The sequence below is a fragment of the Pelobates fuscus genome, chromosome 3 (assembly GCF_036172605.1).
Source record: "Pelobates fuscus isolate aPelFus1 chromosome 3, aPelFus1.pri, whole genome shotgun sequence".
NCBI lineage: Eukaryota > Metazoa > Chordata > Amphibia > Anura > Pelobatidae > Pelobates > Pelobates fuscus.
Window position 1 is genome coordinate 161,694,550 of NC_086319.1, and position 27,199 is coordinate 161,721,748.

The following is a 27,199-nucleotide window of genomic DNA, read 5'->3' on the forward strand; positions in this document are numbered from 1 at the left end:
GAGGGTTGAATGATTTCTATTACAACTGCATATCTAAAGGACATGTGTATTAAGAACCAGTGGAATAATCTCCCATATTGTGGTGCCACTTAAAACACTCTTATGGCTGTTAATATACTTCTAGATATTTGCCAGGCATTTGTTTAGTAAACTATATGTTTAAAAATTAGGAAATGTAGGCAGGAGTCTGTCATATTATGCAAGTAAAATGATCATCTACCAATTTCAATCTATTACCACTCACCCTGTAATACCAGCTCTTCTACTTGGCACTTGTAGTAGGCAACAAAAGTGTCTCCATTCTGCATGTAACAGCAAATATATCCTCATTCTTAGTGGCCATAATTCAATATAAGAACTTGCTAAAGAACTGGTTTTCCAAACCATCACTGCAGACCCAAAGGGACTGGTCCTTCCACTAATTCATAATGAAAAATCTATAGAGGAAAACAGTCTTTTTCTTACCTTGTCCATATTGAACTTGCCATGTAATTTCTCCAGATGGTCATTTTTGTTCTTCATGCTCGGTTCATGACTGTCTCCATGTTTGTTACTCCAACCAACCTCATCAGTATCATCCAAATCTGTCCAACCATCCATTGCTGATCTCTTCTTAACCATCTGAACAAATTTTCCAGATGTCCTACCATCTTTAGATCCTTGCGATCTTTTTCCAGAATCTAAATGTCTACCTCCACCCTTTGTCTCCACCACAACCGCAACATTAAGCTTAATAACTATCAAGGCTGCACAAAGAAGGGAATAAATATTCATGTTTTCAATTTGATACTTTTTCTCAGATTTAAAATCTTCCTAGCGCTTTTACAATATACCTTATAAAGGTTTGATCATCTGATTTTCCCTCCTCATCACAACGCCAATTTATATTTAGTACTGTTTATGTAAATCCCCTCCAACACCTGCCACTGACTTCAGAATTCCAGCCATTACATCTAACACACCTTGCCCTTAAGTTGGAAAATGTCCTCTCACAATGACATCATCCTTACAAATCAGGTACACCCTACATACATGCTTTTTCCAATACGTTCATGGGTGTAAATGTGATATTTAATCTACTCTTAGGACACCTGTCTGTCTTTGTTACCTACAATCCATGAAAAGAAATACAATCCAGAAACATTTGTAAAATATCTCTCCAGTACATATGTGCAGAATATAAAATGTTTCATACCAAATGAATTTGCTATATGCTCTAAATTCCAGTTGTACGAACTTTACAGGGATTTGGAGGCTTCACTTAGATATGTAAAATATGGTATGTTTTGAGTCTGAGTTATCGATCACTTTGTCACTGTGTGTGAAACAATTTACAGCTTTAGTTTTATATTTGAATGTGATAAGCTGTAGACTGGGCACAGGATAAACCCAGTTTGATTGGTCAAGGACAAGGACAAGGGGAATGGCACACATTAAGTGGATGAACTTGTACCACAAAGCAATGGGGGACCAAGCTCAATAGATCAAATATGCAGCAAGCTAGGTCTTCAAGGTTAGTCTGATTGGAATTTATTGGTGCACAACAAGGCAATGTTTCTGCTCTTCCCAAGCCTTCATTGCGAATCATAGCTTGCAACAGAATCAGTGCCAGATTTTTCACAGGAAAATGGGTGTTCTGCCTTGTGTTCTAAAAGTGGTAAGATAACAATGGTACCTCCAGTGGTAAAGAGGCCACATTATGTCAGTAGACATAGTATATCATCAGGTAGGCAGTCCAAAGAAAGAATCAAGGGGAGGAGCGTGTCCTGCAGACAAAGTGAATGGCCCTTAGCTCTTTAGTTCCTTATGTCAATGGAAATAATCGTTGCAAGCCGAGTAGACCTATATGGCAGACACCCCAAGAGCAGCGTGCACACCACAGTTATCTCCCGTCAACACACTACCATGTGAAGTGGAAAATTACTCGGACTGGCATTCCATTCTTCCCCTTTTGACCAAAAAGGACAACTTGTCCGTTTTTACGGACCAGATCTCCAGCCTCATGCAAGATAAAATATCCCAAGTCAGGGAATGAAGGAATCAGTGAACACCAGACTGCAGCGATATACTTAAATTACACAATGTACATCCCTGTCCCTATTCACTAAATGGGTAAATGATATAGACAATCGAAGCCACAGGCTAAACCTGCGAATCCGAGGCCTAAGGGAGGGAGGCATTGGTGAAAATATTTCTGAAATATTACAGTCTCTATTTAACCATATCCTGGTCCAAGAAAATGGCAGCCAAATTTGTCTCCAGAGGACACAAACTCCTAAAGCTGCAAAGCCTGATGCCACCACAGGATTTTTCCCCAAGGGATGTTATATACTATTTTCAGAACTTTAACTTGCTTCTCATGCAACCAGCCAGGGTGATGGATCCAACCCGGTTTGAAACACAAGAGTTCTATGTTTATCAAGACTTCTCCTGATTCAATCTTCATTTTCCTACAGACCACTACGAATGGTTACTTTTTTGGATAACAATGTGCTCAATTCCCTGATACAATATGGCTATGTGCAGGAATGGTTCACACTCACTAGTAGCAGGCTTTAATTTCACTACTTAAGACTAGTCACTGGCAATACAATAGAACTATATTTAGTTCATGCCATATGAAGGTCTCTTTTATTGTACATATCCTCATTCACTTTATTCTAAGGGGTGATTCATTTCTAGACTGTTATTGATCCATTTATCATAGATCCCCCTAAAGGCCAATTGAGCTTAATTTCTCTCCCCAGATTTTTAGATGTGGAATGTTTGGTTTATTTATTTTTATTTATTTTTTCATGTATCCTATTGATTTATTAATAAAGTTCTTTTTTATTTTGCTACAACTACTCTGAGGTATCCCCATTAGTGAATCCTGGACATTCTTTGCCCCAGGATCACTTCTTCTTTTCTCTGTTAAATATTTAGGGTTAACCCCTATAAGGATATCCTCAGGACACACATTACAGCGCCTGCACTCCAGAGGGGCATACATTTTTTTTGTTCTGTATGTATGTGCGGTCCGCCCAGGGTGTCACTCACTGACCGAGGACCCGACACCAGGAGGGGGCCCGGCGGCTTGCTCAATATGCAATATCGCAGGCCACCGGACCACCAGGGAGCCAAGGAATTTAGCGCCCGCCCTCTCACAACACCCCCTCTCCCTCACACCATCACCCCCCCTCTCACACCATCACCCCCCTCTCTCTCACATCAACCCCCTCTCACATCACCCCCCCTCTCATCATCACCCCCTCCTTCTCACATCACTCCCCCTCCCTCACCCATCAACACCCCTTTTCTCACATCATTCCCCCTCACACATCACCCCCCTCTCCCTCACACATCAACCCCCCTTCTCTCACATCACCCCCTCACACATCACCCCCTCACACATCACCCCCCTCTCCCTCCCACATCAACCCCCTTCTCTCACATCACCCCCCACACATCACCCCCTTCCTCTCATCACCACCCCCCTCCCTCACACCACCACCCCCCCTCCCTCACACAACCACCCCCTCCCTCACACAATCACCCCCTTCCTCACACCTGTGGGGATATTTATGGGATAATAATTTGTAAACAGAGAGAATTACCCACTATTTTTAATTCTCAGATCCCAAAGTCGTTATCGTTCTAAGTGAAATGTAAACCATATAATTAAGTCACAGATTTGTTAAAAAAATAGATAATATTTATTTTTATATTCAAATGATAATAATATAAGTAACATGCATGATAATAATCAATGGAAATTCAGTATAACATGAATATGCAATACAGTGTGGCAATTTAAAAAAAACATTTCCCAATGACTAAGACGTAGCTTAGAATCTACAGCATTAGGCCGTCAAGACAAGATTTACGATGGGCTTCACAGAGAAGGAATGTGAGAGTTTCACATTGAGCTGCAGCGTAGAGCAATCAAACTTAGCTGGCAGAAGTAACCCTTTCAATGCTGGCTAGACCTCTTCTAGGGATTTAAGATCTACTCTTGTGTGATTTTAAATAAAATAACGTTTAAACCAATCATAGTCTTAGTCAGTAATCACTTCCTTGATCCGTCCAATGAGACCTACATGTATCATAAGCTGATATTTTAATTAATTTGTCTAAATAGATATTTTATCTTATTTTAGAGCCAATCAATACAGCTGGATAAATGTTGATATGCTAACATGTGATATGTCACATAAATACAATGTTATAGTTTTTACCTGCAGAGTAAAAAGTGTAATAATGTATTTCTTATTAATAAGATTTCTAAATATGAAATCTAATCATGATTTATGCAGTCATATATCATGCTATTAAAATTAATTTTAATTAATTAATGGAAGCCAGTATATTTACCAGTTAAGTAGATATTTTCTCATCAGATATTCTCAGGTAGCTTGTTTGTCATGGGTCTCTTTCTCTGCATGGAGTGTAAGAGTTTCTTGGTTACTCTGATCGCCCGATTCTGCCTGGATCTCTCTGAATCCCGAGAGTGTTCCCTCTCTTCCCTTGTCTTAACTTTTTAAAGGGAAAATTCCTTAAAATGAGAACCAATAGCAGACCAGGGGTGTGGTTTCTTTCCAGGTACCTATTTTAGTATTTGGACTCTAGATGGCAGTCTTGTCCCACTAAACATACCTATCCAGGAAAGAGTTAACTTTTCCTGGTGGCTATTTTGATGTCATTTTGTCTTATCTGTATAGTGCCATAATTCTAAGTATCCTTTCACTTCAAAGGGTCTTTCTCAGTTTTATCCAGACTATGCGTCTCCATTTTCTGTAGTAATTCCTAATATGACAGCTTGTGAACTTTATTTCAACTTCCACTATAATGGGAATCTTGTACAATATCGAAAGTAAAATTTAATTATTTACTCCTCTGTCACCAGAGGCGGCTCTCTAATTAGGCGGTTTAGGCGGCCGCCTAAACCGCCTGTTGGCAGAGTGTGTCAGGTCCTCGGTCACTGACCGAGGACCTGACACCAGGAGGGGGCCGGCGGCTTGCCCGGTATGCCGCCGGGTGCGAGGCCCCTCCTGGCTGCCCGGCCACCATCGCAGACACTGGTCTGCAGCTCCGCAGTGTGCAGAGCTGCAGACCATGTGACTCGCGAGAATTGGCCAATCAGAGCGTTGCCGCGGGTTACCACGGCAACGCTCTGAAATCTCGCGAGACTACACGGTCTGCAGCTCTGCGGAGCTGCAGACCGGGAGCAGTGGCCACCGGACCACCAGGGAGCCCACTGGACCACCAGGGAAATCAAGGTAGGCTCACCATAACCCCCCACAACACTCAGCCTCATCCCCACACCACCTCCCACCACCCCCACCACCATCACCCCCACCACCCTCACCATCATCACCCCTAGCCCCCACCACCCCCACCACCCCCACCACCCCCACCACCCTCAGCATCACCCCCCTCAGTCTCACCCGCAGCCCCCCTCAGCCTCACCCCCACCCCCCTCAGCCTCACCCCCCACCAGCCTCACCTCCCACCACCCTCAGCCTCACTACCCCTAGCCCCCACCCCCCTCAGCCTCACCCACCCTCACCATCACCCCCACCACCCTCAGCCTCACCACCCCCACCACCCTCAGAGTCACCTCCCACCACCCTCAGCCTCACTACCCCTAGCCCCTACCACCCTCAGCGTCACCCACCCTCACCATCACCCCCCACCACCCTCAGCCTCACCCCCACCACCCTCAGCCTCACCTCCCACCACCCTCAGCCTCACTACCCCTAGCCCCCACCACCCTCAGCCTCACCCACCCTCACCATCACCCCCCACCGCCCTCAGCCTCACCACCCCCCACCACCCTCAGCCTCACCCCCACCACCTTCAGCATCACCCCCTCACCATCACCCCCCACCACCCTCAGCCTCACTACCCCTAGCCCCCACCATCCTCAGCCTCACCCCCCACCACCCTCACCATCACCCCCACGATCCTCACCATCACCCCCACCACCCTCAGCCTCACCACCCCCACCACCCTCAGCCTCACCCCCCACCATCACCCCCACCACCCTCAGCCTCACCACCCCCCACCACCCTCACCATCACCCCCACCACCCTCAGCCTCACCACCCCTAGCCCCCACCACCCTCACCATCACCCCCCCACCACCCTCAGCATCACCCCCCACCACCCTCAGCATCATCCCCCCACCACCCTCACCCTCATCCCCCACCACCCTCACCATCACCCCCCACCACCCTCACCTCCCACCACCCTCACCTCCCACCACCCTCAGCCTCACTACCCCTAGCCCCCACCACCGTCAGCCACACCCACCCTCACCATCACCCCCCACCACCCTCAGCCTCACCCCCACCACCTTCAGCGTCACCCCCTCACCATCACCCCCACCACCCTCAGCCTCACTACCCCTAGCCCCCACCATCCTCAGCCTCACCCCCCACCACCCTCACCATCACCCCCACCACCCTCAGCCTCACCACCCCTAGCCCCCACCACCCTCAGCCTCACCCCCACCACCCTCAGCCTCACCACCCTCACCATCACCCCCACCACCCTCAGCCTCACCACCCCTAGCCCCCACCACCCTCACCATCACCTCCCCACCACCCTCAGCATCACCCCCACCACCCTCAGCATCATCCCCCACCACCCTCACCCTCATCCCCCACCACCCTCACCATCACCCCCACCACCCTCAGCCTCTCCACCCCCCACCACCCTCAGCATCACAACCCCTAGCCCCCACCATCCTCAGCCTCACCCCCCCACCACCCTCACCATCATCCCCACCACCCTCAGCCTCACCCCCCCCCACCACCCTCACCATCACCCCCACCACCCTCAGCCTCACCACCCCTAGCCCCCACCACCCTCACCATCACCCCCCACCACCCTCAGCCTCACCACCCCTAGCCCCAACCACCCTCACCACCACTCTCAGCATCACCCCCCTCAGCCTCACCCCAGCCCCCCTCAGCCTCACCCTCCACCCCCTCAGCCTCACCCCCACCCCCCTCAGCCTCACCCCCCACCCCCCTCAGCCTCACACCCCACCCCCCTCAGCCTCACACCCCACCACACCACCCTCACCCACCTCACCATCACCCCCACCACCCTCAGCATCACCCCCCACCACCTTCAGCATCACCCCTCACCACCCACCACCCTCAGCATCACCCCCCACCACCACCCTCACCCCCCCCACCACCCTCACCCCCCCACCACCCTCACCCCCCCACCACCCTCAGCATAACCCTCCCACCACCCTCAGCCTCACCCCACTCTCACATTATCCCCCCTCTCATTCTCACATTACCCCCTCACTCTCACATTACCCCCTCTCACTCTCACATTACCCCCTCTCACTCTCACATTACCATCACCCCCCTCTCACTCTCACATTACCATCACCCCCCTCTCACTCTCACATTACCATCACCCCCCTTTCACTCTCACATTACCATCATCCCCCTCCCTCTCACATTACATCATCCCCCTCCCTCTCACATTACCATCACCCCCCTCCCTCTCACATTACCATCACCCCCCGCTCCCTCTCACCAACCCCCCCTGCTCCCTCTCACCATCACACCCCATCGCACCCCCCGCTCCCTCTCCCCATCGCACCCCCCGCTCCCTCTCCCCATCGCACCCCCTCTCCCTCTCACCATCGGACCCCCTCTCCCTCTCACCATTACCCTCCCCTCTCCCTCTCACCATTACCCTCCCCTCTCCCTCTCACCATTACCATCCCCTCACCCTTTCACCATTACCCTCCCCTCACCCTCTCACCATTACCCTCCCCTCACCCTCTCACCATTACCCTCCCCTCACCCTCTCACCATCACCCTCCCCTCACCCTCTCACCATCACCCTCCCCTCACCCTCTCACCATCACTCCCCTCTCACCATCACCCGTCTCTCCCTCTCACCATCACCCCCCCTATACACACAACACACTTCAAGCAGCTACCCCATACACATAGGGTCTCAGACAAAGACATTCATTCACACACACAAGGATACTCTCTGTCAGACACACTCTCAGGCACATACACAGGTAGACAGTGCATCAATGTGTATATGTGACACTTTTTTGTTAGTGGGGCCTCATGTTTGCATTTCACCTAAGGCCTCATAAAGTCTAGAGCCGCCTCTGTCTGTCACCTATGTCTGGGAATAGAATTTATTATATTCCATTAGCAATTAGACAGTCTCTTATCACTTGGTTTGTTTATATTACACATTCCATTCAGCTCGGGCAAAGCAGTCAGTTTTAGAGAAAGGATAGAAATTTTGTGTCTCTTTTGTTAGCTTGAAACTAACAAAATGGAGTCTGGTATGTTCAGATTACTTCAGAATATATACTTTGTATTTCTATCCTAGCACAAAATGTCTGCCGATATAAATACCCTGACACACCACCACCCCCTCCCTCACACCATCACCCCCTCCCTCACACCATCACCCCCTCCCTCACAACATCACCCCCTCCCTCACAACATCACCCCGCTCCATCACACCATCACCCCCTCCCACACACCATCACCTCCTCCCACACACCATCACCCCCTCCCTCACACCATTATCCACTATACAAGCACCCACACTGCATCCACTACACAAACACACACTGCATTCACTATACAAAACACACTACAAACACTATAGAAACACACACAGACACACAATTATACATGTGTGTCTGTGTATCTGTATGTCTGTATCTGTTTGTGTGTTGGTATATGTGTATCTGTATGTGTGTCTGTGTATCTGTTTGTGTGTCTGTGTTTGTATCAGTGTGTTTGTATCTGTGAGTCTCCATCTGTATGTGTGTCTGTGCCTGTGTGTCTCTCTCTGTGTGTCTGTATGTGTGCGTGTCAGTGTTTGTCTGTATCTGTGTATGACTGTGTTTCTATGTAACTGCATGTGTGTGCCTATGTATCTGTGTATGTGTGCCAGATGTGTGTATATGTGAGTATATGTGCATCTCAGCATTTCGCCTACACTACACACAAATACAACCCTGCATCCAAATGTCAACACTACATAAAAACACGCCACCACATTCAAAAACCACACTACAGAAAAATGCACACTTGCATTCAAATGCCAATAAGTGCAAACACACCCGTACATTCACTCACACATACTCCATAAAAAAACATGCTTAAATTCAAACACACAAACACTACTCGGTGCTAAATACATTAAAAAAATTGCGTGTTTTTTTTACATTTTTTTAGCTGGGGGGGAGGGGGTGCCAAATATCGGATCCGCCCCGGGTGCCAAATGCTCCAGGTACGCCCCTGTATATATATATATATATATATATATATAAAATACAAAATACACAATCCAGCACAATCGCTTATTCACTAAACAATTATTTCAAATCTGACAGATTATAGTAGTTTTATTTAAAAACACCTCACTTAGGCAAAAGATAATGGGGGTTTAGTAACATTATATGATCATATATTGCATAAGCCTGCCTGATTGTGTATTTTGGCCCCAGCAGCACCCTATAATTTATGCATGTTCAGGTGAATGCAGCCCTATTGGTTTAATTTATATATTTGAGAGCCCAGGTCAACTCCTTGGCTTTACATCCCTCCGTGTCACAGGTGCCTCATTCCAGGACCCTATTTAGCCATGACTTGCAGAGAGTCCAAGTTAGGAAGTGTTTCCCAAGTAAGTGGATTAATCTCATAAGAGCAAACATTAGGCTGCTAGAGTAGGACCTGCCAAGATTGGGGTACACTGACGTTGTGGCAGGCTTATGCAATATATGACTAAGAGGCTATTAAAAAGACTGGATATACCCCATTTGTAATACCCCCATCATGAGGGTAATTTTCATTCCTGGGCTACAATTTGGTCTCAAACATAGGCGTGCGCACAGGGTGTGCCGGGTGTGCCTGGGCACACCCTAATCCCCGCGGCACGCCTATGTATTGAGACCGGCAGGGGATCCCCCTGTCGGTCCATGCAGAGCCGGCGCTATCCGAGCGCCGGCTCTGCTCTCAGCCTCTCTCCCCACCGGCCCACATGCAGGGAGGGAGGCAGGAGAGGACCCGGGGAGCTATTTCCAGCCGCGGCAACGCTCATATCTCGCGTGAGTGAACTCTAGCCCTGCTTCACTCTCCACTGGACCACCAGGGATGGATGGCAGCAGCAGGATCCCCCCTCCCAGGCATAAGGTAAGAAGGGAGGGGGGATATTAACTGATCTACCCCCACCTCCACTGGAACACCAGGGAAGGCAGCAAGGAAGGTACCCCCTCCCCACATAAAGTAAGAAGGGAGGGGGGATATTTAGTAATGTACCCCCACCTCCACCCCCCACAATCACCCCCACACATACAGCACCCACACACATATACAGCACCCACACACATACACAGCACCCACACACATACACAGCACCCACACACATACACAGCACCCACACACATACACAGCACCCACACACATACACAGCACACACATACAGCACACACACACACAGCACACACACAGCACACTAACAGTACCCTCACAAACACAAACAGGACCCTAACAAACACACACACAGCACACTACCAGTACCCTCACACACAAACAGCACCCTCACACACAGTACATTTACAGCACCCTCACAAGTGCACACACACACACAAACATCACCCTGACACACAGTACATTCACAGCACCCTCACAAGCACGCACACACAAACACCCTCACCCACATAGTACACTACCAGCACCCTCACATACACATCACACTAACAGCACCCTCACACAGCACACACACAGCAGTGTGTGTGTATATATATATATGTGTGTATATATATATATATATATATACATACATACATACATACATACATATACGCGGCGTGTGCTTGTGCTTTAGGGTGCACACCCTAATGCAATAGGCTGCGCACGCCTATGGTCTCAAAGGCAACATAACCAGTCTGGCAAATTTAAATGTGTATAAACTGAAAAATGTAATGTGCTATATTTGACACTGTAACTTTCCAAAACACCATAAAACCTGTACATTGGGGGTACTGTTTTACTTGTGAGACATCGCTGAATACAAATATGTGTACTTTATTGCAGTAACAGCTAACAGTATTGTGACATTTACAGTAAAAATGCCATACAGAACTAAAAAAATAAAAAAAAATCTTAAATTCTAAAATTGTTTTATATTTTATTTATATTAAATTATGTTTCATATACAAATATTTGATGTGACAGGAAAGCCCTGTTTCTCCTGAATAAAATGATATATGCTAAGTGTTGGTGCACGTAATATGAAAGAGGTGAATTACACCTGAACAGACATTTAGCGCAAATTCAATGTTTTGTTTTGATCACAACTTGTACAACTGCCTCAGTCCTTAAGGGGTTAAGGATGGCATTGAATGTCCGCCGTCCTTAAGAGGTTAATATTGGTTTTGTATTTTTACTATTTTATTGTACCCTATTGTAATCCAATGTTTGTGGATTCAGGACATACTTGAAAACAAGAGAAATCTCAATGTATCCTTCCTTGGTTCCTGCACCAGCTGAATATGCCTGTTTCCCTGCCCCCAGACCTTGTTGGCAGTGATCCCTGGCTGGACCCAGGATACAGTATTTACCTACACCACCTGAAGAGTGAGATACTCACAGATGTTAATTCTACACTCCATGTAGAACAGGCTAGTGAACTTCCACTACTACCTCTCAAGCAGAACAGTCTTTGCTATCTCACTATAAGCAGCATTTTCCGATGCACAACTGCTGTCCACTGGCCACATAGGCTTACCTAAGCCAGGTTTTGAAGAAGGAACACCGTCTGCATGAATAGGGAAACTTGACAGACTGCTCGGGGGAAAAGCATCATTATGTTACACAATATTTTAAGATTATTTTGGTTGTGGTTGCACTTCCATGTGCCTCCTCCTTGGTGGTTCTTTGTGATTGTAGTAACCTCCTACTGTACACATCATTATATGCCTGCCATGTAATATTAATTATAAGTCATTCATTGTGATGTCTTTTTGTTTTGAAAACCACGAAGACTGCTAATAGATATTAAGGCATGTGGGTCAATGGTGGCCTTCATCCAGGAGACGCTCTTTCTAGGGGAGAGTGCTCTGGCCATACAGAACAATATGGCCTTTACGGGAAAAATCTGACTTAAAATCTACATGGGTAGGCATCTTCTACCCATGGGACATGGGACATGTTTTTCTAGACATGTCCCATTTACCGAACGAGCTAACGTCCATGACATGCATGGTGGATATATCTTTTTTTAAGTGCACGATTGGCAAGGAACTTATTTTCTCAGAGGAGTGCTTCACACACTATCCAACTTATTAGAAGGGGTGCTGTTACTTCAGGGGGACCTTAACATTCCTCTACATCCGATACAATGTACATCCTCCACTGTGGGCTCCCAGAGCCTGAACAAGACTCCTACACCAACGAAAGACAGTTATATATTAATAGCTCCTGACTGACTCCTCTTCTGAAACTGTCACGAGTCTAACACTATCCTTACCTTTTTGTGTCATTTTACCCCACTCCCTCTAGCATGTAAGCTCATTGAGCAGGGCCCTCAACCCCTCTGTTCCTGTGTGTCCAACTTGTCTGGTTACAACTACATGTCTGTTCGTCCACCCATTGTAAAGCGCTGCGGAATTTGATGGCGCTATATAAATGGCATAATAATGATAATTAATAATAATAATAATATATCCCCAAGATTGTACAAGGGCAATCTCTGAAATCTTGTAGCTTTACCAAGGTTACAACTGACAGAGGTAGAGGCATTGGAAGAACCAATTATGCTAGAGGAATTGAGTTTTGCTTTTAAATCTCCTAAAACCAGTAGATCCCCAGGACCAGATAGGCTCCCGCGACTGTATTACAATGCATTCTATTCTATTCTATTCGGTGAGGAGTCCTTTACTGTTGGAGGCTCTTAAATCAATCTTAGATGGGTTCCTGCCATAAACACACTTGAATTCAGCTAATATCACTTTATTGCCAACAGATTGCACTAGTAACCATCCAATTTCGGTCCTAAATGTTGACCTGAAGCTTCTATCGAAGGCTCTGCGGCAACATAATTCACCATCCTTACAAATTCTGATACACCCAGATCAGACGGTATTTATCTCAGGAAGGTAAGTCGGGGACCACAGCATCAGAGTCCTGAACCTGATGCACTTGGTGAAAAAAAAAGGTAGTCCTAGTCCTTCTACTTTCCATGGATACTGAAAAGGCTTTCGATAAAGTGGATTGTGACTTCATGTTTGCCATTTTGAGTAAGCTTGGCCTGGCTCACTTGGGACCTATGCCATTTGATTTTTTCCCCCATTCTCTCCTCAGTAGACACTTTCATGGGTTATTCACTGGTGCCACAGGGACACAGCCAAAACTCTGGGTCTCATTAGATAGGACAATCTTCCTGATTGATCTAGCTGCTCTTCCATGGCTCTGGGCTGAGTGCGAATGACAACCAGCCCATCCTAACCCATATGTTCAGGTGACATTGTAACTCTGGCAGAGATGGTGCTCTAGATAGCTCCTAACCACAGACACGGGCCCAATGCTACCTCTATGGGAAAATACAGATTTTCCCGTGGAGATATATGGACCACTCAAACTTGTATTTGCAGGGATGCCTCTTCCTAGAGCAGGAAAAGTGTGGTGGGATTCCCAATCTCTGATACCTCCACATACTCATCTGTGCCTATGCCACGAGCTCCTGGAAGAGCCTGCCAGCTAGCCTCCTGCCCCAGGACTATGGGCCATATACAAAGACCCTGTTCGGGAGTTATTTCCCCAACCACCATTAGTAGCTTGCCCTGGGTGCCCTTGGTTCGGCACTTTCCCTTCATGCGAATGGAACCAAAAGCTGGCTCTCTGGTGACCGTTTGCATGAACCAAACCCATGAATAAACCTAAGCCCAGATTTTACATTATCTACGTAGTATCCCTCAAAGAAGAAGTTTCACTCAAGAGCTTATAGCATTTGAGACATATTGTGAGGAACACTAATTTGATATCTTTACATTATTTATAATATGTTAGTCAATGATAGATATCATCTTCCCCCACCTTGCACGAACAAATGGGAGGATGACCTGCAGACGACAATGCCAGATGATGATTTAACAACCTCATTATTGGCACAACTCCAGTAAGTCTCTTAAAAAATCTGTACCAGATGCTACCAGACCCCAATCGCTATTTTTGCATGAGGTCTGTCCACCTCCTCACACTGAAGGCGCTGTGGAGAGGTGGAGGGCACCCTATTAGACTTATGGTGGAGATGTACTCTACTTGAAAAGTAGATGACCCACCTGCATATGATCCAGAAGCAGTGCTGTTACATCATACTCCATTATCAATCACAACATACAAATGCAATATGAGATGTCCTCCACAGCTTGCACCTGGGTTAAATGCATGAGCGATGCTTTTAGAGACTAAATTATCTACAAACCAGCTTCTTAAGTTGAGCTGGTCGACAAGGCTGTTTATATTATCTTGTGAAACTACGCTGTCACTGTCACAAACGCACCCTACTCCAAGAGTATGCGTGACGTAGTTGTGGTGGTGAAAGGGTTAAAGTACACTATTTGTCTTCACTAGACTGGAAATAATGACAAAATCCCCCTTTTTAACACCACCCACACTTAAACATAATAATATAACTATTACTATTTTAACGCTGCCACCACCAAGACAATTTATAAATGGGGTGCCTTGGTCCCCCCGGGTAAATCAACAATAAAACCCACCAAATCTTACTTAGTACAATATGTAAGGAATTACAAAAATACTAACTAGTCTCTTCAGGTAACGTGATTCTTAACCAGACAAAGGCAGAACTTAATAAATGAATGTTTATTATGAACAAAGAATAGTCACAGTGCATATAACAATATATGATAAACAAGTTATTTACACCAACAACAGATACAAAGAAAAAGGATAAAATACAGAAGTCCTAATTACTCACTGTAGCGGAGTAGCAGTATAATCACGGTATCTCCGCTGGTAGTCAGGAAAAAAAAAACAGGTAAAACACAGGCAGCATAATAATAATCCCCCTTCCCCAAGGACTAGACGAAACACAGTCTGGGAGCCAACTGTCAACTGACCTCTGTGGTGGCCCCAGCTTCAAAAGATGTAACCCCTGTTGACCTCAGCAATAACATCTCTGTAATTTGTGCCATTTACTACACAAATTACATTAAAGGATAATATTCCAAGGGTGTAATAATAAATTATACACCCTCGCCGTGACACCTCCCCCAAATAAGAGAAGCAATGGGAGGAGGCTCCTATGCCTCGCCCTTGCCCATTAGGTGGAGTCTTCCCCCTGGCGGACAAACCATCAGCATTGCCATGTGTACTTCCCTTCTTGTGCTGTATGGTAAACTCATATTGCTGGAGAACCAGACTCCACCTGAGGAGTTTCCATTTGTCCCAGCCACCCTATGTAACCAATGTAGGGGGTTGTGATTGGTAATCACAGTAAACTGGCTTCCATACAGGTACGGTTGCAGTTTTTGCAAGGCCCAAACTATGGCCAAACACTCTTTTTCTACAGTGGCATAGGCAGCTTCCCTAGGTAGCAGCTTCCAGCTGAGATACACAATGGGATGCTTATCCCCTTCTCATCCACCTGACTCAGCACCGCTCCCAGGCCATAATTAGAGGCATCGGTCTGTACTAAGAACCGTCTGTGGAAATTAGGGGCCTGTAGTATGTGAGAATCAGTAAGGGCCTGTTTTAAGGAGTTGAAGGCCACTTCACACTCAGGTGTCCACTTAATCACTCGTGGGAGTGCTTTCTTAGTGAGATCGGTTAGGGGTTTGGCCAGGGTACTATAATGTGGTACAAACTTCCTATAGTACCCTGCAGTACCCAGGAATGACATCACCTGCTTTTTTGTCTGGGGGGCAGGCCAGGCCATTATAGCCTCTACCTTACTGGGCTCAGGGCGAAGCGTCCCCCCTCCCACTCTATGCCCCAGGTACTGAACCTCTGTCATGCCCAGTTGGCACTTATCTGGTTTTATGGTGAGCCCAGCTTCTGCTATGCGGTCCACAACTTGTGTTAAATGGAGCAGTGGTTCCTCCCAAGTATCACTGAACACCGCAATATCATCCAGATATGCTACCGCATGCCCCTCCTGTCCCTCTAGCAGGTGATTAACTAGACGTTGGAAGGTGGCAGGGGCATTTTTCATCCCAAAGGGCATCACCTGGAACTCATATAGCCCAAAGGCAGTGATAAAGGCCGATCTCTCTTGCGCTTCAGGGGTCATGGGGATCTGCCAGTACCCTCGGCTGAGATCCATAATGCTAAGGAACTTCGCTCCAGCTAGTTGGTCTAGCAGTGCATCAATGCGTGGCATAGGATATGCATCAAATGCAGTTACCAGGTTCAACCGCCGGTAGTCCACACAGAATCTAGTAGTCTTGTCCTTCTTGGGGACCAGCACCACTGGGGAGGCCCAGGGGCTGTGAGACTTCCGGATTACACCCAGCTCCAGCATTTCCTCTATTTCCCTCCTAATGTCTGCCTTCACTTCTAAGGATACTCTATAGGCAGCCTGTTTGAGGGGATGGTGATCCCCAGTGTCCACGTTATGGGTTACTAGGCGTGTCCTGACAGGCTTCCCTGTGAAGAAACTATGGTAAGGTCTAAGGGCCTCAAATAGCTGACTCCTCTGTCTCCCTGTTAGGTGGGTATTAAACCTGGGCTACCTCAATGCCCTCTAGATCCCGGGTTGCAGCCAGTAGATCCACAAGGGGATCAGGTTCTTGCTCGTCCCCAGGCAGACTACATACGGTTAACACGGTAGTCTCCCTGCCATAATAGGCTTTAATCATATTTACATGATACACCTTTTTCCTCCTCCCCCCCCCCTCATCCAGGGATACCACATAGTTTACATCATTGATCCGCTGCAGAATAGTAAATGGACCCTCCCATGCTGCCTGCAATTTGTTCTGCTTTGTGGGTATCAGCACAAGAAACTTTTGACCCACTCCATACACTCTTTCTTGGGCATCACGATCATACCACCCCTTCTGCTTGGTTTGGGCAGCCCTCAGATTCTCACACACCTCCCCCATGAAAGTCTGCATTTTGTCCCTAAACCGGAGTACATAATCTACAATAGAGGTCTTTGGGGCCCCCAACTCTCCTTCCCACCCCTCTCGGATATGAGCTAGGGGGCTGCGCACTCTACGTCCATAGAGGAGCTAAAATGTGAAAAAGCCTGTGGATTCCTGCGGCACCTCCCTGTAAGCGAAGAGGAGGTGTGGCAGGTATCGCTCCCAATCCTTCCCCTGTGACTCTACAAAGGTCCTCAGCATCTGCTTGAGGGTCCCATTAAACCTCTCACACAAGCCATTTGTTTGGGGTGGTAGGGGCTGGTCACTAGATGTTCTACCTGCACAATTTTGCAGAGGGACTGCATGAGATCAGAGGTGAACTGGGGGCCTTGATCGGTTAGCATTTCTCTGGGAAATCCCACACGGAAGAATATGCTCAACAGAGCATCAGCCACCTTGTCAGCCCTGATGGATGATAGGGCTACTGCCTCTGGGTAACGAGTGGCGTAATCTACCATGGTTAATATATATCGCTTGCCCGAACTACTTGGAATGGCAAGGGGACCGACAATATCCACAGCTATTCTCTCAAATGGTTCCCCAACAATAGGAAGGGGTATTAGGGGGGCCTTACCCACTTCCCCAGGCTTTCCCACCCTCTGACACTCAGGCAGGAACGGCAATAATTTGCCATATCTGTGCCCATACCAGGCCAATAAAAATGGTGGGACAAGCGAGACTTTGTCCGCGCCACCCCTAGGTGCCCAGCCATGGGGATGGCGTGAGCTACATTCAGCAGCTGGTCTCGGTACCTCTGAGGTACCACCAGCTGCCTTTCTGTTACCCAAGGCTCTTGCCCTATAGTAGGAATGGTTTCTCTGTATAACCTCTCATTATCCCAGTACACTCTCTCCCTATCCCCATCTGTGAGTGGCTGCCTAGCACGTTCCCTCAATACCTCTAACGTGGGATCTGTCCGTTGGGCCTGCTGGAATTCAGGACACCGCGCCTCGGTCTCATAGTCAATATGGGGCTCGGACACAGATTCCTGCCCCTGGACTACAGGAGGGGATGGTAACAAGGTGCGAGACTCCCTGGTTCCCACATCTGGGTGCTCTCCTGTTGACATACGCTCTGAGTCTGCAGGCTGCGGCAGGCCCTGCTCCCTACTCGAGTAAGACCGCTGCCGGGTTACCACAGCTACAGTGGAAACCTCTGTCTCCCCCTCCCCGTGATTTGCACTTGGCACATCCTCATAGGGTACCACAGACAAGTTTGGTTCTGGCACAGACTGATACACACACTCACTCTGTCCTCCCGCCCAGTGACTCTGTCTTGGCACACTCTCACATCGTATTGTTGACATATCTGGTTCTGGCACAGACTGGCACATATGCTCGCTCTGCCCTCCCTCCCAGCACAATTGTCTACATACCTTGTTACACGATTCCACAGACACCCTGGGCTCTGGCACAGACTGACATACATTCTGACCTCCCTCCAATCACAGTAATTTACATAAACATTTGCACCCTGTCCTTTCCACAGCAGGGCCCCTACAGGGCTTTGGTTGGTAACACATATCACTCTCAGGCACATACTGGGATAACAACCTACCTAAGTCAGTACCAAGCAATACATTTGTAGGAATATTATCCAATACCCCGACATCCCTCAGACCCCTGCCCGCTCCCCAATCCAAATATACACGTGCCATTTTACAGCTAAAGTCCTGCCAGGAATTAAGTCCTCAGAGCGCACTAGCTCTGGACGCACAAGAGTCACATCTGCCCCAGTGTCCCTGAGTCCCACAGTTACCTTCTCTCCCACTGTAACAGGCTGCAGGATCACATTGTTGCTGCCCTCTGACTTGGTCACGAACAACACAGAAGATGGGGCTCTTGCAGGTTGAACCCCTCCGGATGAGGGTGCTGGCCTCCTTTTCTCTGGGCAGGTATTCCTCAAGTGCCCCATTCGGTTGCAAATAAAACATCTGCGACTATCTCCTTGCGCAGACATGGCACTAGCTCCCCCTCTTCCTGAGGTAGGAGCTGAAACAAAAGATGGCCCGTTAGGCCTGGTGATGGGGAGTCGTGGTAGTGTGATCCTCCAGCTGGATGTTCCCTTGGCAAAACCTCTGCTCTGGTCCACTGTTGCTCGATTGGCAGTGTGGAAATCTGCCAGCTCACCTGCCTCCAATGCCGTTTTGGGGTTCTGGTCCAGCAACCATTCCTGTACATCGGCTGGGCAGAGCTGCAAAAACTGTTCTTTTTTTTTTTTTTTTTATTCTTTATTTTTGTAGTGCAGAAGCTTCGTACAATCACCTGTGAGGTACCCCAAAGGCAATCCTCCAGCGCATTACAAAACATTTAAACACAGAGGTACAGGATTGATCTTGCACATTTTTTATAAGGTTGAGTTTTGCGGTATCCGGTATCGATTGTCATTACTTAAGCATACTCACAACATAAAATAAACTAAAATAAACTAAATTGACGTCGCTTAACTTTCTGCTCTTGGAATAAAATTGAGATGCTGTGTCCAGCGTTATGGTAATTATACCAGCAAACTAGTGTGGTTTATTCCGTTTTGTGAGTCGCTTATTTGAATCATGTATCAAAGTTAAACATAACTTGTAGTACAGGCTAGGCCAGTTATGGGGTGAATATGTCATTCACGATAGTCCCACTGTAGGACCAAAGTCCAGCTTTTTAATGACATCCCCTCAAAACTTTGCTATTAAACATAGATTAACCATGGCTATAACTTGAGACCATATTATTTTGTTGGTCGTTTTTTGTGTCTAGAAACAACTATATGCTAGGTAAGCATGTCATGTGAAAAACAGTTATATGCTAGGCAGACCTCGCCCGCTGAAAAACAGTTATCTGCTAGGCAGACCTTTCCCACTTAAAATAGTGATATGCTAGGCAGACCTTTCCCACTTAAAATAGTGATATGCTAGGCAGACCTTTCCCGCTTAAAATAGTTATATGCTAGGCAGACCTTTCCCGCTTAAAATAGTGATATGCTAGGCAGACCTTTCCCGCTTAAAATAGTGATATGCTAGGCAGACCTTTCCCGCTTAAAATAGTGATATGCTAGGCAGACCTTGCCCGCCTAAAACAGTTACACGCTAGGCAGACCTTTCCCGCGTAAAACAGTTATATGCTAGGCAGACCTTTCCCGCTTAAAATAGTTATATGCTAGGCAGACCTTTCCCACTTAAAACAGTTATATGCTAGGCAGACATATCATGGGGAAAACAGTGATATGCTAGGCAGACATATTATGCTGGAGACGGGGCTATGTGAAGATGGGTAAAGTAAGTGGAGGGCAAGATTAGTGAGCTGGTAAATCTGTTAAATCGCTGGTAAATGTGTTTAACCATTACAGCGTGACTGTGAGTGATAGGGGGCACATGCATTTAATCTACACCCTAGGGGGATGGTGTAATATTACAATCATTTAGTATGGCATATCACAGGATGGCATCTTTACAGGCTACAACAGAACCTGTTCTATGTTGCCTAGCGGACTTGCACATATTCCCTTCATGTTCCTTAGTAATATTCTGCCTTAACAAAGAGTGAGATGAGGAAACGAAAAATAGTGAGCTTGGAAAGCGTAACCTGTTATGCACATTTGCGGTCGTAGCCGGTTGAGTAGGGAGGTCAAACGCTTCATTGATAAAAAAAAAAAAAAAAAAAAAAAAGAGAGAAAAAAAAAAAAATTTAAAAAAAAATAAATAAATAAATAATAATAAATAAATAATAAATTAAAAGAAAAGTCGTTGGTACATGACCAGTGTCCCTGCATAACTGCATAGCGTCCTTTGGTGGTTGTGGGAAGGCAGGCCGCCTGCCCGCATGCCGATAGGTCATCCTATTCCTCTGAGGGGAAACTGTGGTGACGGTGTCGGGTAGTACTGGAGCATATCACCCTGGGTATAAGATGCTGGGGTCTTTGAAGGGCAAGTGAATCGGGTGTACAGGCGGGTTTCGCTTCGGTGCTTGGCGTCCAGGTAGCCTTGTGCTGTTTCCCGCCGCGCTGATCTGCGGCTCCGGCACCGTCGCGGAGTTGTTCTGGAGCCTCGGGGTGGATTTACTCCCACGTGGCGTCGGATTGCCGGGCGGATCCATTCCGCTACTGCTCGCATTACTCGCTTGAAGAGCAGTCTCTGGGCGTGTAGCTGTATCCATATGCTGGCTCGGAGTCGTTCATAAAACTCCAGTGCATGCTCGGGAGGTTCGGTAAGTGTGTGTATTGTTGTGGGCTGCTTCCTAGCCGCCATCTTGGTCGGGCCATGCTCTCCCCGCTTTACTCTGGGCTTTGTCGCTTGGTCAGACTTTAGTGTGGGGGTAACCGCCCCCAGCGAGGACCGGGATATCCCCCGCCGGTCCAGAGGGGGGGTTGGCAGGGCAGTGTTTGATTGCCGCTCGTGAGGAGGTTCTGTGCCGGGAGATCGGCCGCTTCCCCCAGGCCTCAGGCTCCAGTCTAGTGTAGGCCGCGTAGCCGGTTCAGGCGCTCTTGTTATGTTTCGTTGCAGGACGGGTATCATTTTGTTCCCCGTGTGGTCCTGTTTCTCTTTTTGGGCTTCTCTTGTAGTTAGCTTCGTTTGGGTAGTCATGAGGGTCGTTTTTATACCTGCTGGTGCAGGAGCTCGCAAGAAACGCGTCCGGCCATGTTGCCTGTCAGGCCCCGCCCCCAAAAACTGTTCTTTTATTAACAAGTCTTGCTAACTTTCCAAAGTGGTAAGCTCCAGCCCAGTAGTCCACTGTCGAAATCCTGTCGCCAGGTGCCCCACAACTGCTGCATAACTTTCTGTGGGATGCTTTTGCAAAGTCCTGAATTTCTTTCGGTACACCTCAGGAGTAAGGTTGTACCGTTTTTGCAAGGCAGCCTTAATCACATCATAGTCCTGGTCAAATTCTGCTGGAAGCACAGGAAATGCTTCCAGTGCAGAACCTCGGAGACCAGGGGTGAGGTATTTTGCCCACTGGTCCTTTGATAGCTGGTACTGCCTGCAAACTTTTTCAAAACTGCGCAGGAAAACATCCAAATCACCATCTTTGTCCAAAGTTGGAAAATTCTCTGCACGTGGTTTGGGTGCATTAGAGTCTCTGGAATTAATTCTTATAAGGGAGGCAGTCAACCTCTCCAACTCAGCCATTTTTAGCTCATGCTCTCTGGCAGCTTGTCGCTCCACGGCCTCTCTCTCAGCCTGCCGCTCTGCAGCCTCTCTCTCCCTCTCAGCGGCCTCTCTCTCCCTCTCAACTTGGCGCTCAGCAGCCGCTCTCTCTCAGCCTCCTGATATTGAAGGATAAGCTGTTGTCTTTGGTTTGCGTCTGCTGAGTCCACATATTTTACCACCGTTTGTAAGTAACAATCCAAAGGATCTCCAGATCTCGGTACATCACTGACAAAAGCTACAGGTATCTCCTCTGTAGAGTTCGAGGCATCACTTTGCACCACTTGTTGCATATCATAGTCCACCAGTGCTTGCAATAGTTCTTCTTTTGTTTTTCCCCGAAAGGGAATAGATCTCTCCCGGCAAAGCTGGTCTAGTGCTGCCTTGGATTGCGCCTGGTAGGTAAATAAAAGATAGCAAAGAAAAAACAGAGGGGGGGGGGGGGGGTGACTGTTGAGGTGTAAATATATTATATATGCACTGAGTTCAGCCTTTGGAAATTGAGACACAATTTCTTTTAGTGCCTGGATTAACCAACAAACCCAGCAACACTAAAATCTGGTACAAAAAGATGACAAATCTTTTTAATTATCCCACCGCTATGCCACCAATTTGTCACGAACGCACCCTACTCCAAGAGTGTGCGTGACGTAGTTGTGGTGGTGGGGTAAGGGTTAAAGTACACTATTTGTCTTCACTAGACCGGAAATAATGACAAAATCACCCTTTTTAACACCACCCACACTTAAACATAATAATATAACTATTACTATTTTAACGCTGCCACCAAGACAATTTATAAACGGGGTGCCTTGGTCCCCCCGGGTAAATCAACAATAAAACCCACCAAATATTACTTAGCACAATATGTAAGGAATTACAAAAATACTAACTAGTCTCTTCAGGTAACGTGATTCATAACCAGACAAAGGCAGAACTTAATAAATGAATGTTTATTATGAACAAAGAATAGTCACAGTGCATATAACAATATATGATAAACAAGTTATTTACACCAACAACAGATAAAACCAAAAAGGATAAAATACAGAAGTCCTAATTACTCACTGTAGCGGAGTAGCAGTATAATCACGGTATCTCCGCTGGTAGTCAGGAAAAAAACAGGTAAAAACACAGGCGGCGTAATAATAATCCCTCTTCCCCAAGGACTAGACGAAACACAGTCTGGGAGCCAACTGTCAACTGACCTCTATGGGGGTCCCAGCTTCAAAAGATGTAACCCCTGTTGACCTCAGCAATAACATCTCTGTAATTTGAGCCATTTACTACACAAATTACATTAAAGGATAATATTACAAGGGTGTAATAATAAATTATACACCCTTGCCGTGACAGTCACTATTTTTGCATTCATCTGTTTACCCTATGAGTAAATCAATTACTGTTATAGAATTTTCTTTCCTATATTTCAATGCAACTAATACTTATTGGCATTACCAATGTATAGCATTATATTCAATTCACTTCTAAATGTACACACATTTTCCTAATAAATGTCAGCTGAATACAAAGAAAACAAGGATATATTCAGATATATTCTTTTTGATTCAATTTTAATAAAAAAAAAAAAAACAACAACTGCCAAATATTCTTGTTTGACATTATGAGGTATAGATATTGTTGTATGCTGATCAAAAACAATTGAAGATTAAACTAACTTTAGTGTACTCATAATCTTAATTTTAGTAATGAGAGGAGGCGAGTATTTTGCATAATCTCTCTTTACTAGCTCCACAGCAGCAAAGAAACACATAGAAAAAAAAAAAAAACTATCACAAGTGAGTAGGATGTACATGAGGTATAGTGAGCTAAGCACTTCCCTTTCAGAAAGCAACATCAAGCAGAAGCAAACATATAACAAGCAATAACCATAACTCGCCACCTGTCCTTATTAAAATTAAGATTATTAGTACACTAAAGCTAGTAGGATCTTCAATTTACAACATGACAGGAGGCTTTATATTTTGCAATTTTAACGCTGAAAAGCAGAAAAAAGCAGCATTAGAAGAAGGGCGAAAATAGAAAGTCTGGAAAATCTCTTCTCGAGAACAATCCGCCGATCGCAAGAGATATGAAAGCGAGGCATCTGCCGAAAAGGCCTAAGAAGCCGCCGCCCTGTGGACAGAATGCACACTGAACAAGGGTTCCACCTCAGCAAGGGATAGGATCACCAACATTTTAACCGACACAGCTTTATGAGGGTTCACGCAGGAGACAAGCAATTATCCAGAGGGCGATAGTCGCAACGAGGAGGTGAGCTCGATATACCAACGCAAGGCTGAAACCACAAATAAGAATAGGAAATTAAAAGGAATAGAAAAACAATAGTTCGTCGATCTTCCAGGAACCCCAGAAAGAGTCCAGGCCACCAGGGGCAGCTGATCCTCTAGGAGCAGAGGGTGTGGGAAGCATTGGGTATGAAAGCAGGCGGAGGGGATACTCACAGGACAGTCCACGAAGGTGCAGGAAGGTTGGCTCTGCCACACCGAGGTGACCAAGGTTAGTGTCACTCGCTGCACATGGAGGTGATGGATAACTCTGCCATGCACTCTGGATCAGGCAGCCAACTGAAGAATGCCGGAGGCTGGTGTTTGTTGCGGGACGCGAACAGATCCAGGTGAAATGGGCCCCTTAGAGATGATATGGTGGCGAACACCTGGGGATCCAGCATCCACTGGTTGCTGTCCCTCCAAAGGTGGGAGAACCAATCCGTGGTGAGATTACTCTCTCTAGGGAGGTATTCCGCCCTCAGGGAGATCCTGCAAGAGAGGCAGAAATCCAAGATGACATTCGTGATGTCTGACAGGAGGTGGGAGCAGGCGCCACCCAGGCGATTGATATACTGGACTGCTGACACTTTGTCCATCCAGAGTAGGATGCAACAAATGAATTACCCCTTCACCAGGCTGCGGATAGTGAAGGACCCCACTAGTTCCAGGCAGTTGATCTGAAGGGAAAGTTCCTGAGTTGTGCACATGCCTCCTGTGGGCGCACTCTTGCATGCTGCCTCCACAGCCCGGCATCCGACTCCGAGTTTTCCTAGCACCTCGTCCGTCACCGGAACCAGTTGGTCGTAGGTGGGGTTCGCCCGAGGAAGCTCTGAGACTTTGCATGGCCCGGAAAGATAGTCTGGATGGAGGAAAACAGTAGCCCATGATCCGGGGGAGTATGCGGAAGGATGGGCATGATGTTGCAACGGAGGACCTTGCGAATTTCCCTGTGGATAGTGGAGATCTTTGAAGGGGGTAGCTTCAGGGTGCAAGACATGGAGTAGATTTTGAATCCTTAGAATTTGACCGTCCAAGAAGGGGCCATCGCAGACTTTTGCCGATTCACTACGAAATCCAACAATTCGAGCCGGACCATGGAGAATTGTTGACGTTGTCTTGAGCTCTCGGAACTGAACAGAAGGATATTTTCCAGGTAAATAATGCAACTTATCACCCTGGCCCGCATGTGAGCGATCACCGGTTACAGTAGTTTCGTAATACAACAAGGAGCCGAGCTAAGTAGGCAAGTGAATTGCCAAGGTTGACCGCGCCACAGGAAAGCAGACTCAGGTCCAGACTCGCAAACCAGGTCCCTTAATATGTTTGAATGCCTTCCATCTTGAAGTGACGGTATCCCATGTGGGCGTTGTAGAAAGCACAGTCGGTGATACCATAGGGACACTTACCTGAGAAAAAACGGTAACGTGCACATCTGCACGTTCTGTGTCCTCTGTTTGATCACCTGGAGTACCAGAATGGTTGTCTTCCATCCACTTCCAGGTAAAATAAAATTGTGGTAGGGAGGTACAGGGGCGTTATGGCCCATCTGTTGACCAGCCCTGCCAAAAAAAAATTGAGGTTAACATTCAACACCTTCCTCATGGAGGTTTGGATCTTGGTGTGAGAAGTGAAAAAATTAACATATTTGTTAAGCTCACTCATGAATGCATCATCGAAGAGTGTGCCTTATGCCCGGGTCCTAATTCTTTGGCTCCAGATCCGCCAACTTTCCGTCAATACGCGCCCTTTTAGAGGAGAGGCAATCATTGGTGTTTCTGATGAAACAGAAACATCTCTGTGCCCATTCACGGAAAGGAGTCAAAAGGAGTCCGCCCTCAAGAACGAGTCATCTGCCAGGTATTTTATCCTTGAGAAGGGGCCAATCGAGTCCAGCAATTTGTCTTGGGTACCTCTGAATCCTCTCTCCCATCCTCGCCCCTCTTTGCCATGCAGGTTATCATCAGCTGATCAAACTCAGGTGTCTGAGCAACTTTGTTTGGGTGGGGAGGGCGTGGGCATTCGAACTGCAAGCGGTTCCGGACATCTTTTATCCAGAAGCTTGCAAAGTCACAGGTGCAAAAAGTTGGCAAGGTGTTCAGGAGGGGAACAGTCCCCAGAACATGGGTGACGGATCTTGCGTGGATCAAAAAGCTTTTGACCAGTAGGACCCAGGATTGCTTCCGCATCCTCTTGGGCGGTAGCGTGTAAGGTACCGTCACCCTCGGCCATCTGGGGCTCACCTAGAAAAGTCTTGTACACAAATGCAGAGCCAGATGTGGATTCCGAACCCCAGTCATCTTCGTCAGATTTCCAACACCTCTGCACGCCATTTGTCCAGAATGGACAGAGAATGTGTTAGGTCGCGGTCCTCGTCCGAGGAGGAGTCTATCCGTGGGGTCGGGGCAAGTGCTGGAGTCGGCTTACTGCATTTGGCAGGGGCTTTGCGTTGAGGTTTAGTGCCTTCGATTTTCCAGTGGTGCTTGCTGTGATGGGGAGACCCCTTAGCGGAGACATTCAAGGCCTCGTAGTGAGCTTGTCTGGTAGCCGGTGCTGGTGAGGGGCCCAGTCCGTCTGCAAGCACATTTTAAAGAGTGCTTACTCCACGAATGCAGCC

General features: G+C 47.1%; 1 protein-coding gene across 1 annotated transcript in view; it reads right to left on the reverse strand.

Annotated features, from left to right (window-relative positions):
* Nucleotides 1-27,199, reverse strand: part of LOC134602585 (uncharacterized) — a 128,992-nt gene that overhangs the window by 15,504 nt on the left and 86,289 nt on the right. The window lies entirely within an intron of this gene.